The sequence below is a fragment of the Macaca fascicularis genome, chromosome 6, assembly GCF_037993035.2.
Source record: "Macaca fascicularis isolate 582-1 chromosome 6, T2T-MFA8v1.1".
NCBI classification, from domain to species: domain Eukaryota; kingdom Metazoa; phylum Chordata; class Mammalia; order Primates; family Cercopithecidae; genus Macaca; species Macaca fascicularis.
In genome coordinates this window covers 145,195,067-145,211,832 of record NC_088380.1, presented here as the reverse complement: position 1 = coordinate 145,211,832, position 16,766 = coordinate 145,195,067, and the positions used below count along the sequence as shown (strand labels likewise).

Sequence of the window (16,766 nt, the reverse complement as noted above, 5' to 3'; positions counted from 1 at the left end):
CAACATAATGAAACCCTGTCTCTACTAAAAATACAAAAATTAGCCAGGAATGGTGGCGCGTGCCTGTAGTCCCAGCTACTTGGGAGGCTGAGGCAGAAGAATTGCTTGAACCTGGGAGGCGGAGGTTGTGGTGAGCAGAGATTGTGCCACTGCACTCCAGCCTGGGCAACAAAGCAAGACTCCATCTCAAAAACAAACAAACAACAACAACAACAAAAAGGGATGAAGTATTATTATCCCCATTTTATAGATAAGGAAACAGAGACACAAAGAAGTTAAATAACTTGTCCAAGGTAAATGGCAGAGCTAGGATGTGAACCCAGGTTCCAAAGCCATTTCCTTACACATTACACACTTCTAGCCGGGCCCAGAGGCACATGCCTGTTGTCTCAGCTACTTAGGAGGCCGAGGCAGGAGGATTACTTGAGCCCAGAAGTTCCAGGCTATAATGTGCCGTGATCATGCCTAAAAATATTTGTTGCACTCCAGCCTGGGCAACATAGTGAGAGCCACATCTCTTAACAACAACAAAATCACACACTTCCACCCCTCAAGAACCCTCAAAGGCACAGGTTTCAGGACATGAGTTTTCCATCGTACATGGGGATAGGGGGCAAAGTGTGTCCATCTAGCTTAACGCAGAGGGAAGGATGACCCCAGGAGGCTGGGAGACTCGAATCAACCCAAGTGTCTCATAATTGGGCTATATTTAAATTTGGAAGAGGGGGCCAGGTGATGCCCCAAGTTTTTTCCTGCATTAAGGGGGTCTGTGAGTCCAAGACAGGCATCCCATCCTGGAAGAGGTTGTGATGTCATTGTGGAGGGGACACATATCTCCAAGTAGAATAGCTCTTTGTGGAACAGTCAGAGAACCTGCAAGGCAACAAGGCAGTCAAGGATCCAGTGTGAGGTCTCTGGGTGAAAATGATGTATGCCAGATAAAGTGCCTCGTGGGAAGAAAAAGGCAGGGAGACTTCACGGAGGAGGCGGCGGCAGGCTGCAGCAGTAAGGCCTCCTGCAGAGCCCTCGGCCAGCATCACAAAGCTCTGAAGTCTGTTTCAAGCATTTCCCAGTCCTGGCTCCTTTTCTTCAGGCTACTCCTGGCTCTGTTTGTTCCATTTCCCAGACTTCCTCTTCTCAAGTCAGCAAAACACAGGGGAACAGGGTAGTCAGAGGCTGGGTTCTGACTACTGCTGACTCATGAGTCAGTAGAAGAGGCTCCAGGTCCTGAAAATGATCTGCAAACTGAATTTGAAGGGAAATTTTGACTTCCCATCCCAAATTATCTTTACTTAACATTTGTTTCTTAATTGAGATATAATTCACATACCATAATATTCACTGGTTTTTTGTTTTTTTTGTTTTTTTTTTTTGAGACGGAGTCTCGCTCTGTTGCCCAGGCTGGAGTGCAGTGGCCGGATCTCAGCTCACTGCAAGCTCCGCCTCCTGGGTTCACACCATTCTCCTGCCTCAGCCTCCCGAGTAGCTGGGACTACAGGCGCCCGCCACCTCGCCCGGCTAGTTTTTTTTTTGGTATTTTTTAGTAGAGACGGGGTTTCACCGGGTTAGCCAGGATGGTCTCGATCTCCTGACCTCGTGATCCGCCCGTCTCGGCCTCCCAAAGTGCTGGGATTACAGGCTTGAGCCACCGCGCCTGGCTAATATTCACTGTTTTAAAATGTACAATTCAGTGGTTTTTAACATATTCACAAATTGTGCAACCATCATCACTATCTAATTCCAGAACGTTTTCATCATCCCAGAAAGAAACCTTGTACCCATTGCCAGTCACCCGCCAGCTCTGACAACCACTAATCTACTGTCTTTATGGATTTGCCTATTCCGGACGTTTCCTACGGATAAAATCAAGCACTAGGTAGTCTTTTTTCTGGCTTCCTCCACTCACTGTGATGTTTTTAAGGGTCCTCCATGTTGTAGCACTTCATTCCCACTGGCTCCTGGCTGAAACAGCTTCTGTTTCAGGTAAACTGATCCGTATTCATCTGTCTCGTTTTTAGGGAGGCATTTTGTTCTGTGACTTCAGCTCTCTGATGGATCTAACAAAAGTTGTTGATTTTCCATTTATTTGACTTTTTGATTTTTTCCTTATTGCAAGCAACCTGTTTTTTGTTTATTTGTTTGTTTTTTGAGATGGAGTCTCACTCTGTAGCCCAGGCTGGAGTGCAGTGGTGCGATCTCGGCTCACTGCAACCTCTGCCTCCTGGGTTCAAGTGATTCTTGTGCCTCAGCCTCCCAAGTAGCTGGGATTACAGACGTGTACCACCACTCCCAGCTAATTTTTGTATGTTTTAGTTGAGACGGGGTTTCACCATGTTGGCCAGGCTGGTCTCGAACTCCTGACCTTAAGTGATCCACTCACCTCAGCCTCTCAAAGTGCTGGTTTACAGGCATGAGCCACCGCACCCGGCCAGAAGCTGGGATTTTGATAGGAATTGTGTTGAATCTGTAGATCGATTCTGGGAGTATTGCCATCTTAACAATATTGTCCTCCATGAACACAGGGTATCATTCCATTTATTTAGGTTTTTGCTAATTTCTTTCGACCTTTTTGGTTATTTTTCAGTACCTTTGCATTACTGTTGCATTGCCGTGGCTCAGCTGCTACGGAGCTGAAAAGTTAAGATGTGAGAAGGGGTGAAAGGCGTTGTCATCATTTCTCACCAAGGGCAAGACCAGGACTTCCCTGGGAGTGACCCATACTGATGCTGGGCAGTTACCAAAGAGCCTTCATCAAAGTGCGGGGCACAGCTGCTGGTCAGCGTGCATCTAGCTCTGTCCCTCTCTGGGCCACTCACTGACTCTCAGCTCTTGAATGCTGAGATGAGGAATCTCTCAGGCTCATTATTCCAGGAAAGCATCTTCTTGGGCCAGGCTTGGAGCAGCAGCCCCAGTGACCCTGAAGTCTGGCCCCTAGCTCCTGTCTGTCCTTGGAATTTTTCTTGCCAAGAGGGACAAGGTGCCTTCTCCAGGAATGTCATTGGCAGAGAGGGCTAGAACCATGCAAATTATATTTTCAAGCCTTTCCCTAATCACATCAAAGTCTTTTACAAGGAGTCTTCTGGCCTAATTGGAGTTTGATAATTACAAATTATTTCTAGCAGAAATGCTGACTGTGGGAAAGTAGGTTGGAGCAAATTTGATTCATATTAAAGTCATGGTCAGATCATCATGAACCTTCAGGGTACTTAGTTTTCCACCAGTTTCTCCCTGGTTCCCCCACCTCTCTCTTTGGCCTGGCTGAGCTGGAGACTCGCTTAATACAAATTACTGCATTAAAATAAAATCATGAGAAAGCTCAGGGGAACATGGCTGAGTAATGGAGAAGATAATAAGCTTGGACAACCACCTCAGCCTTCTCGTCTTACTCCCTCAAGGCAGGAGAAGGTTCACAACTGATTTGGAATCATTTCTAACAGTAAACAGGAGGGAAACTAGAGCTTAAGTGGTTTAAATAAAAAATAGTAATAATGTAGCAGATTGCTATCACTCCACTGATGTCACTCAGTCCCTACATCTCTGAAGTAATTTCTACTTTCTACATTATGATGGGAAGAGCTGTGGGTGTTTTTCAGAACAAAGAGACAAAGCTGTGAGAAAGGAACTAACACAGAAATGGTTTTTGTTCACTCCTTCATTCATTCTTCCTTTCATTCATCAAGCATCTGGACTGACTCTGTCCTAGGCACTGTACTGACTGCAGGAGATGCAGAGATGGGGAGGTGGGGGACTATCCCTGCCCCCCAGTTGCTCTTAGAATAAGGGGAGGAAGAGGCTGGGCATGGTGGCTCATGCCTGTAATCCCAACACTCTGAGAGGTCGAGGCAGGCTCATTGCTTGAGCCCAGGAGTTCAACACCAGCCTAGGCAAAATGGCAAGACCTAGCTCTACAAAAAATACAAAAAAATTAGCTGGGCATGGTGTCATGCACCTGTGGTCCCAGGTACTCAGGGGGCTGAAGTAGGAGGATGGCTCGAGCCCGGGAAGTTGAGGCTGCAGTGAGCCAAGACTGCTCCATGGCACTCCAGCCTAAGCAACTGTGCAAGACGCTGTCTTTTTAAAAAAAAAAAAAAAAAGGTAAGGAGAGGCAGATGAGATGTGTAGCCAGATAAGCCACATCACCTGCAAATTGTGTTGCTTCCAAGAATCTGTCCCTTAAGACTCTTCCCCTGCCCTGCACAGTGGCTCATGCCTGTAATCCCAGCCTTTTGGTAGGCCGAGGTGGATGGATAGCTTGAGTCCAGGAGTTCGAGACCAGCCTGGGCAACATGGTGAAATCCCATCTCTACCAAAAATACAAAAATTAGCCGGGTGTGCCAGCACATGCCTGTGGTCCCAGCTACTCAGCCGGCTAAGGTGGGTGGATCACTTGAGCCCGGGAAACAGAGGTGGCAGTGAGCTGAGATCGTGTCACCACACTCCAGCCTGGGTGACAGAGCAAGACCCTCTCAACAAAACAAAAAAACCCCACCTCTTCCCCTAGCTTGGGTTAGGTTGGACAGGGAGAGTGAAGGGTGATCATCTCACCTTTACCTCTAGGAGCTGGAAATTAGAGCTGCTAATGCACCATTTTATTATTTATTTATTTATTTAGAAACTCTGTTACCCAGGCTGGAATGCAGTGGTGTGATCTTGGCTCACTGCAACTTCTGCCTCCTGGGTTCAAGCGATTCTCCTGCCTCAGCCTCCCAAGTAGGTGGGATTAGCCACCATGCCTGGCTAACTTTTTGTATTTTTAGTAGAGAGGGGGTTTCACCATGTTGGCCTGGTTGGTCTTGAACTCCTGACCTCAAGTGATCCACCCACCTCGTCCTCTCAAAGTGCTGGGATAACAGGTGTGAGCCACCATGCCTGGGCCACCATTTTAAAAAGAAGTAAATGAATAAAAGAGAAAGAAAGAATGGAAGGAGAGAGGAGGCAGGAGGGTCATTGTTCCCTACAGGAGAGCTTTGTCATTGATCTAGTAGCTTTGGAATGGACAATTCTCTTGGTCTAGAGGTCCAATTCTTTGGAGATAGAATGTGTCTCCAGAGGTGAAGGAGATGATCAAGGAGATCATGAAGAAAACCGAGAAGGGTGCCTGAACCTAAAAGGCAAAGTTTGGTAGAAGCTGCTGCCAATAACAGGGTGCTCCTCCCTGCCTGCCTGCCCAAGAGAGGTGAGAATGAGGAAGAGGGTGGCTAAGCAGGGTCTGGAGGTCAGCGGAGAAGCATCAGGGGACGCAGCTTTCATTCCACACCAGCAACAGCGACATTCCGCGGAGGGGCAGATCCCTGTGGGCTGCCTCCAAATGTCCATGGCTTTTTATTGTTGGGCACAGTGGCCATGATTTCAGCTCCTCCTGGATTTTTGGTAACAGTCATCCTCAAATCTTCTCTCAGTGTGAAATGGATTGCTGCATTTCCAGGGCTTAATTGTCCACCCTAGCTAAAAGCACTCTGCCAGTAATGAAAATACATCCACTCTTTTTATCAAGAAAAAAGGATAATAACTCAGCCAGCTTTAGCCTACATTTTATTGAACATCAGCTGAGCTTGTTTCCAAGGACATCTCTGATGTGAAGCAGAAGGCTGCTGGTAGGGTGGGGGTGGGGGGACAGGGGGTGCTGAGAAAAGGTCTGGGGAACAAAGGGCCCAAGGGTGCCCAAGGCCAAGGCTGCCTTCCTTACTCCCTCAGAGCACACAGCTTTCCAAAATGATAAATGTGCCTTCCCGGGAGCTGGAGTATGTGACTACTCAAAACTTAAAATCCTTTTGTTTTTCATGTAAGGTGAATGACAACCATAGCAATAATAATAATCATGGCACATCAAGGGACATGCAGATATGCTCTCACTTGATTCTTACAACTCCCTGAATGGCCAACAGGGCAAATGTTATTGCATCATTTTTATGGATAACGAAACTGAGACTGAAGGAAGGAAAGGTGACACCCAGTGTCATCAGTTGGTATTAAAGTCGGTGTCTGTTGCCTGAGCTGGGCAGTCTTTCCATGGCTCCTCTTCCAGAGGTGGGGTGGGCCCTAGAGAGCGGGGGATGCTGGAGGGGGTTCCTGGTGCAAGGATAAGGCCCTTGGGGATTTATGCAGTTCGAAAGACTGCATTCAAAGATGCTAAAGCAAGTTCTGCCTTCCCTCAGTTCCACCTCTAATCTCCTCTTACACCCATGCTCTGGCCACACTGACCTCCTGTGGCTGATACTCCTGATCACCTACTCATACGTAGCCCTTTCCCATTTCTTTGCTTAATGAAGCTTAATTTTGCTTCCAGAAGACTGGGTTTTAAATTTATTTATTTATCTTACATATACATCTTTTATTTCTTTTTCTTACCTTATTTCAGTAGTTAGGACCTCCAGTACAGTGTTGAATGAGGGTTTGTGTTTTCTTTCTTTTTTTTTTTTTTCCATGCTTACCATTTTCCTGACCTTGAACTCCTGGGCTCAAGCAATCCTCCTGCTTCAGCTTCCTGAGTAGCTGGGATTATTGGCACACGCCACTGCACTCTGCTCACAGAAGCCTTGTTTTTGTCAGAAATGGAGAGCACTGGTTCTTCAGTAAAGTTCCACAGAAGCTAGGTCTCTCCCTTGCTCAGCTCTAAACCAGTCTCAGTAATTCCATTCCCTTTGCTAATGACAGGTTTAGATTCCTAAACCAGGCATGTTGTGTAATTTTCCTATGCCATGAGATGTGAAGAGCAATCTGTGCAGGGTTGTGGGAAGGCTTGCCTTGTTCTGAAAAGGAGCGAGTTTGCACTATTCTCTCTGCCTTTGGACACTGCATGGAGATGAGGATGTAGTAGGAGATTGGAGCTTTGGCAGCCATCTTGGTGTCTGGAAGGAAGCCAGCCCAAGAGAATGGCTGAGCAGAAAGAAGGACGTAACCTGGTCCTTGATAATGTTGATTTGCTAAACTAACCAACCTTAGAATCCTGTCCCCATGGCCCCCAGGCTTCTTTATGTGAAGGCAATAAAATTCCTTCTTGTTTGTGCCATTTTGAATTGGGACTTCTCTTTCTACTAAAAACATTCTAAATGATACACCTCCTTTCTGCTCCTCAAACCCTCCAAGTTCGTTCTTGTTTCAGGCGTCCTCACTCGCTGTTCCTGCTGTCTGGAACAGGGTTCCACCAAATCCCCCCGTGGCTGTCCCCTTCTTATCATTCAGGCCTCAGCCCAAAGGTCCCTTCTCCAGAGAGACCTTCTATAAGCTACCAATCTTCCAGTCACTATGTATTCTTTGTATCATTTGTGAATATCAGAAGCTAACTTTTTATTTATGCTTACTATTTTTCTCACCAGAGTGTAAGCTCCATGTGAGTAAGAACTGTGACCCATTTGCTCATCGCTGTACTCCCAGCAACTGACACAGGGCCTAGCACATAGTAGGTGCTCAATAAATATTTGGTGAACGGTGAATGAATCCCAGAGACAATCTCATCATCCTGTTCCCCAACCTTCCTTTCCCCCATGCTGTGTGTAGTGTGTCCACACCGTTGGCCTTCCATCAATTCCTTTTGCAGGTCCAGAAAGAAATAAAGAAGGCAGTAGAGAAGGAAAACATCAGAAACGCAAAATTATTTTAGGCTTAAATGTAAAAGGAGAACAGGCTGATTGCATAACATATGTAGATATATGCAAATTACCATGCAAGTTAAATAGAAGAGAAGTTTGAAGTGGTGGGAAATCCACAGGCCCATGTTGGGTGTGTTTTCCTTTTCCCTGGGAAGCAGTATCGACTTCTCAGTCTTAGAAAGTGGGGGTGCTGACTCACAGTGAGAGGAAAAGCAGTTGAGAGTTACACAAGTAACAAAGACCTTAATTTAGCTGTTGTTTTTCTGAGAGACAGAAATCAAAAACATTCCACTCATCCACTCTAAATAGTAGGACTAGGAAGCATAAAACTCTCTTCGGTTTTACATGATGGCCAACTAAGATTACAGAGGAAGAGGGAGAAGGAAACAGGGAGAAGAAGAAAGACAAGAGAACAAGAGACGACCTGAACATTGCCCCAGCCCTTCAGAGGCAATAACCAAATCCATGTGATAATAATCCTTTATAGTCACAGAAAAAACAAAAGCCACACTTACCCAAACCGCCTTCTGGGATTATAAAAACCAGGCGAGAGGGGTGTGGCCGGGTGCAGTGGCTCCCACCTGGAATCCCAGTGTTTTCAGAAGCCAAGGTGAGAGGATCTTTTTTGTTTGTTTCTGTTTTTTGAGACAGTCTCACTCTATCACCCAGTCTGGAGTGCAATGGCACAATCTCGGCTCACTGCAACCTCCACCTCCTGGGTTCCAGCAATTCTCCTGCCTCAGCCTCCCAGGTAGCTGGGATTACAGGCACCCGCCACTATGCCCAGCTAATGTGTTCATTTTTAGTAGAGACGGGATTTTGCCATGTGGACCAAGCTGGTCTCAAACTCCTGACCTCGTGATTTGCCTACCTCGGCCTCCCAAAGTGCTGGGATTACAGGTGTAAGCCAACGCACCCAGCCTCTAGGTTATTACTGATTTCAAACATTTGAAGCCAGTGTCCCCATATCACCAACTCCTGTGCTGTTGCTCTGGTCATCATCGGGTCTCACTTTTGTTCCTGCAATGGCCTTGTGACTGGTCTCCCCACTCCTAACCTGGCCTTTCTCCTGGCTGTTCTCCATACAGCAGCCCCAGCCATCCTGTTAAAAGGAAGGCAGAGCTTGTATCTTCTCTGCTCTAAACCCTGGCCTGGCTTCTTCTTCACCCAGTGAATGAACCAAGTCCCTGCAATGGCCTACAGGGGCTACAGCCCTTGTCTTCTGACCTCCTCTCCTCCTTCCCTCCCTCCTGCTCACCCAGCTCCAACCACCCTGGCCTCCCTTCCTGCTCCACACTTTACCCACAATCCCACGCCAGCCTTTGCTCTCTGCCTCCCTCTGCCTAGAGTGCTGCCCTTGTACCCTGACATCCTCTTCGCCCACTCCCTCATCTTGGCAGGTCTTGACTTAATAATCATCACCCTCTCATCCAGGCCTTCCCCAGCTACCCCATTTGATATTGCAAACTCGGGGGGACATGGTGGCTCATGCCTGTAATATCAGCACTTTGGGAGGCCAAGGAGGGTGGATTGCTTGAATCCAGGAGTTGGAGACCAACCTGGGCAACATAGTGAACCCCCACCTCTACAAAAAATACAAAAATTAGGTGGGTGTAGTGGTGTGCACCTGTAGTCCCAGCTACTAAGGAGGCTGAGGTGGGAGGATCACTTGAGTCTGGGAGATTGAGGCTGCAGCGAGCCGAGATCATGCCACTGCGCTCCAGCATGGGCAACAGAGCAAGATCTTGTCTCAAAACAAATAAATAAAATTGCAAACTCAGCTGGGCTCGGTGACTCACACCTGTAATTCCAGCACTTAGGAAGGTTGAGGGGGAAGGCTTGTTTGAGACCAGGAGCTCAAGACCAGCCTGGGCAACATAGCAAAACCTCATCTCTACAAAATAAACATTTACAATTTACAAGGAGGAGAAGGAAAAAAGAAAAACATATAAAGAATTAAAAACTTAGCCAGGTGTGGTGGTGCACACATGTAAGTTGTAGCTACTCAGAAGGCTCAGGCAGGAGACTCTCTTGAGCCCAGGAGTTGGAGGCTGCAGTGAGCTTTGATGGTGCCACTGCACTCTGGCCTGGGCAACAGACAGCGAGGCCCTGTCTCTAACGGATACAACAAAACCACAAACTCCTCTGCCCTCCATGCTCCCTGCCCTCTTTCCCTGCTTTATTTTTCTCCATGGCTCTTACTCTCTAACTTATTGCATATTTCGTGTATTTGTCTTGTTTACTGTCTGTCCCTGTAGAATAAAAGATCTGGGAGAGCAGGGACTTTTGTCTGTTTTGCTGATTGCTGTCTCCTCAGTCCCTTGAAAAGAGACTGACAAATTAAGCCCTCAAAAAGTATTTACAAAGGCCGGGCGTGGTGGCTCACGCCTGTAATCCCCGCACTTTGGGAGACCGAGGCAGGTGGATCACTAGGTCAGGAGATCGAGACCATCCTGGCTAACACGGTGAAACCCTGTTTCTACTAAAACTACAAAAAATCAGCCGGGCATGGTGGCACATGCCTGTAGTCCCAGCTACTCAGGAGGCTGCGGCAGGAGAATCACTTGAACCTGGAAGGTGGAGGTTGCAGTGAGCCGAGATCACACTACTGCACTCCAGCCTGGGCAGCAGAGCAAGACTTGGTCGTTTAAAAAAAAAAAAGTGTTTGCTGATGGTCCATTAACTTGGATTAACTTAGTTTTATGGAAAACATGACATTATTCTCATTTTTGTTATCTTAGGGAGGACCAGTGAAGATTTCCTCACAGGCTCAGACGGGGCTTCACACTCATGCTTGAGAAGCCTGGGCCAGAGGCTGTAAGTCCCTGGAGACAATTCCTGGCTCTGAACCCCCAAACTGGTCCCAGAAAGGGTAGGCCATCTTTGACACTCAGCTCACATCGGCTAGGTGCCTGAACAGCAAATGTCAGTGCCTCCTCCTAAATGCAGGCAGATTTACTTTGCAGACGGTAAGGATGCATTTTAATTTGTTGATGTGAAATCTTAATTGAACTAAACTGCTAGAGGTAGTCTCTGTTCTCTGTCATAGCCTTAATTTAGTTGGCAAAACAAGATATCATCAGAGGAAAATCACAGGCAAAGACGCCCGTGCCCAGAGGGTTTGAGGAACACCCTTCTGTGCTTGGAGGTGGGCTGGTGTGTGACTGGCACCAGCACGAACCCCATCCGCACACCTTCAGATGCCAACTCGGCTTTCCAGGGATACTCAGGCAGCATCACAAGGGCTCAGACACATGGGACCCCCACAGCAGCCAGACTCCACATGACTCCCTGTCAGGTTTTCAAAGCTCTATTTTTAGTATGAAAGCAGGGAGATGAAGGCTTTCTTACCTGAAGGCACAGAAGTGTGGGAGGTGGCAGGTCTATCACTCACTTGCTGCGAGACCTTGACATTTCTCCTACCTGTGCCTCAGTTTCTTCATCTGTGCATCAAGGAGGCTGGAATCCACGTTCCTATTCTTTATTTTTATTTTTTGAGACAGGGTCGCACTCTGCCCAGGCTGGAGTGCAGTGGTGCAATTCAGCTCACTGGCTCACTCACTGTAACCTGAACTCCTGGGCTCAAGTGATCCTCCTGCCTCAGCCTCCCAGGTAGCTGGGACTACAGGTGTGCACCACCACAACTGGCTAGTTTTTAAATTTTTATTGTGGAGACAGGGGCTCGCTATGTTGCCGACACTGGTCTCAAACTTCTGGACTCAGTGATTCTCCCACTTCAACCTCCCAAAGTGCTGGGTTACAGGCATGAGCCACATAGCTGGCCTCTATCCTGAGTTCTTGGTCATGGCGTCTGCTCAGCTGTTTGCCTCCCCGTTTCCTACAGGGGGTCAGGCTGAAGGCCTTTCACTAGAGTGGCCTCATCCCTGACCCACAGAAGCACAGGTTGCCATTGCCTTGGCCTGGGAGGGAGCCTTAGGAATCATTCTTTTGGTGACAGAGATACTCATCCCACCCCTTTCCGAGACCCCTCTCCCCAGGGGCCTTTTACACATGTTGCTTGTCCCACTGCAGCTTGTGTCTACCAGGCCTGTCCATATCTGGAGAAGACCCTGAGTTCTTGCTCCAAGAAGTATAGGCTGGCTGGCAGGAATCGGGCCCCTCGGGCAGTCCAGCCCAGATTTCTGCATTATCTTATTCCCAGGAAAGCCTCTGCAAGGGATTTCCCAGGGAAGTGACTCAGGGCTTGGTATCTCCCCACAGCTGTGAAAGAACTGGGGGCAGATTAGTGGAGGACAGGTTCCTGAGTTGGCAGGTCCTTATCCTGCTCCCTCATTGGACACCACAGGAGGGCCGCTGTAGGTCCCCATCACCTACATTTAGTCACAAGTTCTCATGCTGGGAACCAGGCGCCAGGAGGTTTAGGAAAGAGGCAATTCCTTGCAGAAGAAAGATCATAGCTTTGCAGTAGAAATGACCTGGCAAGTCCCTTCTGTTCACTGAGCCTGTTTCTTCATCTGTTAGGTGGGGATAATTATACCTGTTTCAGGGAACTGTTGTGAGAATGAGATGACATAATGCTTCTAGAGTGTGCAGCACTGTGCCTGGTCCATAGCCTGCCATCTCCAAATGGGGGCCATTGACACCATTATTAGTTTTAAAGCCCTAGCTCAGTGCCAGGCTAGGAATCTGCTGAATAAATGAAACTGTGATATTCAGCCACCAGAGGATACGCAGATTTGCAGCTTCTTTCAACTCTTTGGAGACCGTAGTGACCTCCACATCACACAGACACAGGCCGGAGACTCCTCTCTCCCCTAATTCCTCTGTCCCGTGCTCTGCTTCTCCCTCAGTCTGGGAGGAAGCCAGCACCAGCGAAACTCTGATGTCTGTTTGGCAGGGTGAGGGCATTTGAGAGAGAAACTGTCAGCTCTGCCTCCCTCCACACTTGGTGGAAGATGGAAGTGGCCTTTTCCCATCACAGGATGGAAAGTTTAATGATGCTAAGCTAAAGTCATTGGGGCCTTGTACACAGGAAGGGCCTGGACTTCTGCGCAGCCTTCCTTGGGGCTTGGTCCTTTGTAGAGACTGGGCTCAGCCTTTGATTAGGCTACATTCTTCTACTGAAAGTGCCAAAACTCTCTCAAATTCTTGTGTTTTTTGTTTGTTTGTTTGTTTTTACACAGGGTCTTGCTCTGTTGCCCAAGCTGGAGTACAGTGTGCATGATCACAGCTTACTGCAGCCTCGAACTCCTGGGTTCAGGTTATGTTCCCACCACAGCCTCCTGAGTTGCTGGGACTATAGGCGCACACCACCATGCCTGGCTAATTTTTTGTATCTTTTGTAGAGAGAGAGCTTTGCCATATTGCCCAGGCTGGTCTTGAACTTCTGGACTCAAGCAATCCTCCCACCTCAGCCTCCCAAAGTGCTGGACTTACAGACATGAACCACCGTGCCCAGCCACCTCCTTCAAATTCTTAAGCAAAAATGGAATGCATTGACTCGCAGACAAGAGACCAGACTCAGGAAGGACCCTAATCAGAGTCCAAAGAAGGAAGAGCTGTCAGAATCAAGGCCACAGGGACTGGAACCAGATGCTCAGCCTGCAGGGAAATGCTGTCCCATGAAGAAAATAAAACCTATTGGTTGGCTGGGCACAGTGGCTCATGCCTGTAATCTCAGCTCTTTAGGAGACTGAGGTGGGCAGATTGCTTGAGCCCAGGAGTTTGAGACCAGCCTGGGAAACATAGTGAGACCTCATCACTATATTAAAAAAACAAAAAACAAAAAAAGTTAGCCAGGCATGGTGACGCACGCCTGTAGTCCCAGCTACTTGGGAGGCTGAGGTGGGAGGATCACCTGAGCCCAGGAGGTCGAGGCTGAAGTGAACCATGACTGGGTTGCTGTACTCCAGCTTGGGTGACAGAGTGAGAACCTGTCTCAAAAAATTAAAAACTAAAAAAACAAAAAAACCTGGTGGTATGAGAAAGACTGGGCCCACTTTATGTTGGGAGGTCACGAGGGGCAAGTCATGCCAGATCTGTGGATAGAGCAGTCCCAGGCAGAGGTAATAATCAGTGCAAAGGACCTACGTGCCAGGAAGGGCACCACGAGAGGTGACAACCACAAAGGAGGCAGGGCCATGTGACGAACACAGCCTAGAATGGTATTCATCCATGCTTCCTGGCTTATAACTCCCATAGCCCCTGTTACACCCTTTTTTATAATGTTGGGCTGCTTTAGGCCTCAGAAGCAAGCCTCAGAAAATGGAATCTCTCTCTGACTCCTGCCCTCCTTTCACTTTGCTCCTTTTTCTCTCCAAGGCAGGACTCAAATCCTACCCACCTTTCTATCTTGGAGCTGGCTGTAAAGAAATTCTCTGACCTACCTTGTCTGACTGTAGGCCATAAGACCCTCATTTCAGAAGAAAGGCTGCAGAGAGGCCAAGAAGAATCTGAACAGACAGGCTTTGCTGGGTTTCCCCACTCAGTCTGTTAACATTAGATCATCCCTTTCTTGTCCAACCACAGTTCTACATGGCTGTCCATGCGTCCATCATGCCTATCCAATGCAGTCTCCATAAAAGGCCCAGGAGGACAGGGTTCAGAGAGCTTCTAGACAGCTGAACCCATGGAGGTTCCTGGAGGGTGGCGCTCCCTGGGAAAGCACGGAAGTTCCACACTCCTTCCTATGTCTCGCCCAATGTATCTCTTCATCTGTGTCCTTTGTAATATCCTTTATAATAAATAGGTAAACATGAGTAAGTGTTCTCTGAGTCCTAGCAGAAAACTGCTACTCTAGCAAATTAATCAAACCCAAGGATGGGGGTGGGGTCAGTCAGAAGCACAGGTGAAACAACCTGGGGCTTGCAATTGGCATTGGAAGAGGATGCAGTCTTAGGGACTGAGCCTTCAAACTCAGGAATCTGATGCTATCTCCGGATAAATAGTGTCAGAATTGAATTGAATTAGAGGACACTCAGTTGGTGTCCACTGTAGAACTCACTGCTTGCTTATTGGTGGAAAGAAATTCCCACATATTTGGTACAGAAGTCCTCTGTGATGGTTGTCGTGGTATGAGAGCAGAAGAAAAACAGTTGGGGCCAGGCACGGTGGCTCATGCCTGTAACCCCAGCACTGTGGGAGGCCGAGGCTGGTGGATTGCTTGAGCTCAGGAGCTTGAGACCAGCCTGGGCAACATGGCAAAATCCCATTTCTACTAAAAATACAAAGAAGAAAAGAAAAGAAAAGAAAAGAAAAAGCCAGGTATGGTGGTGCATATGCCTGGGGTTCCAGTTACCTGGGAGACTGAGATAGGAGGTTGCAGTGAGCCGAGATTGTGCCACTGCATTCAGCCTGAGTGAGAGAGAGACTGACTCTGTCAAAAGGAAGGAGGGAAGGAAGAAAGGAAGGAAGGAAGGAAGGAAGGAAGGAAGGAAGGAAGGAAGGAAGGGGAAAGAAAGGGAGAAAGGAAGGAAGGAAGGAAGGAAGGAAGGAAGGAAGGAAGGAAGGAAGGAAGGAAGGAAGGAAGGAAGGAAGGGAGGGAAAAAGAGAAATAGTTTTTGTTTTTGTTTTCTATACAGGCCAGATGATGAATGAATTTATAGGCCAAGAAAGGAAATTTTCTTAAAAAAATAAAATAGAGTCAGGGTTTCACTCTGTTGCCCAGGCTGGTCTCCAACTCTTAAACTTAAGCAATTCTCCTGCCTCAGCCTCCCAAAGGGCTGGGATTACAGGCTTGAGCCACCCTGCCCCCTGGAAATTCAATTTTATCCAAAGGATTATGGGGAGACTTTTGATGGGTTTTAAACACTGAGGGACTTGATCAAAATTATTTTCAAAAGAACACTCTGGTTGCTATGTGAAAAGGAGACCAGGGTTAGAGTAGAAGGAGGGTTTGGGGGAAAGTCTAGTCTAGCAGACTTGAAGAGGTGATGATAAAAGTTCTGTTCTGCAGAATAGAAAATCCAGAAATAAATCCACATATTTATGGCCAACTGCTTTTCAAAAAAGGCACCAAGAATATACACTGGGGAAAGGATAGTCTTTTCAATAAATGGTGCTGGGGCTGGGCACAGTGGCTCACACCTGTAATCCCAGAACTTTGGGAGGCCAAGGCAGGAGGATCACTTGAGCCCGGGAGTTTGAGACTTGCCTGGGCAACACAGTGAGATCCTGTCTCTACTTAGCTACTCAGGAGGCTAAAGTAGAAGGATTGCTTGAGCCCAGGAGGTGGAGGCTCAGTGAGCCATGATTGCACCACTGCATTCTGGCCTGGGTGACAGAGTGAGACCCGGTCTCAAAAATTAAGAAAAACATGGTGCTGGGAAAACTGGATATCTATATGTAGAAGAATGAGACCCCTATCTTTCTTTTCTTTTTTTTTTTTTTTTTTTTTTTTTTTTTTTTTTTTTTTTTTGAGATGGAGTCTCGCTCTGTCGCCCAGGCTGGAGTGCAGTGGCCGGATCTCAGCTCACTGCAAGCTCCGCCTCCCGGGTTCACGCCATTCTCCTGCCTCAGCCTCCGGAGTAGCTGGGACTACAGGCGCCCGCCACCTCGCCCGGCTAGTTTTTTGTGTTTTTTTTTAGTAGAGACGGGGTTTCACCATGTTAGCCAGGATGGTCTCGATCTCCTGACCTCGTGATCCGCCCGTCTCGGCCTCCCAAAGTGCTGGGATTACAGGCTTGAGCCACCACGCCCGGCCGAGACCCCTATCTTTCAACTCAAAATGGGCTACATGCGGTGGCTTGGGTCTGTAATCCCAGCGCTTCAGGAGGCCGAGGTGGGAGAATCACTTGAAGTCATAAGTTTGAGACCAGCCTGGTCAACATAGCTATACCCTGTCTCTAAAACAACAACAACAACGACAAACCCAAAACACACACAATAGCAAACAAACAAAAAAAAATCAACGCAAAATGGATTAAAGACTTAAACATAAGACCTGAAACTATAAAACTATCAGAAGAAAACATGGGGGAAATGCTTCAGGACAACGGGCTATGCAAAGATTTTACAGGTAAGACTTCAAAAGCATAGGCAGTGATATGGTTTGTCTCTGTGTCCCCACCCAAATATCATCTTGAATTGTAATCCCCACATGTCAAGCAAGGGACCTGGTGGGAGGTGATGACTGGATCATGGGAGTGGTTTCCCCCATGCTGCTCTCATGGTAGTGAGGGAGTTCTCACGAGATCTGGTTGTTTGATGAGCGTCTGG

The 16,766-nt window shown here is 47.7% G+C and overlaps 1 long non-coding RNA gene across 1 annotated transcript in view; it reads right to left on the bottom strand.

The window, feature by feature from the left end:
* Window positions 1–16,766, bottom strand: part of LOC135971432 (uncharacterized) — a 110,606-nt gene that overhangs the window by 15,729 nt on the left and 78,111 nt on the right. The window lies entirely within an intron of this gene.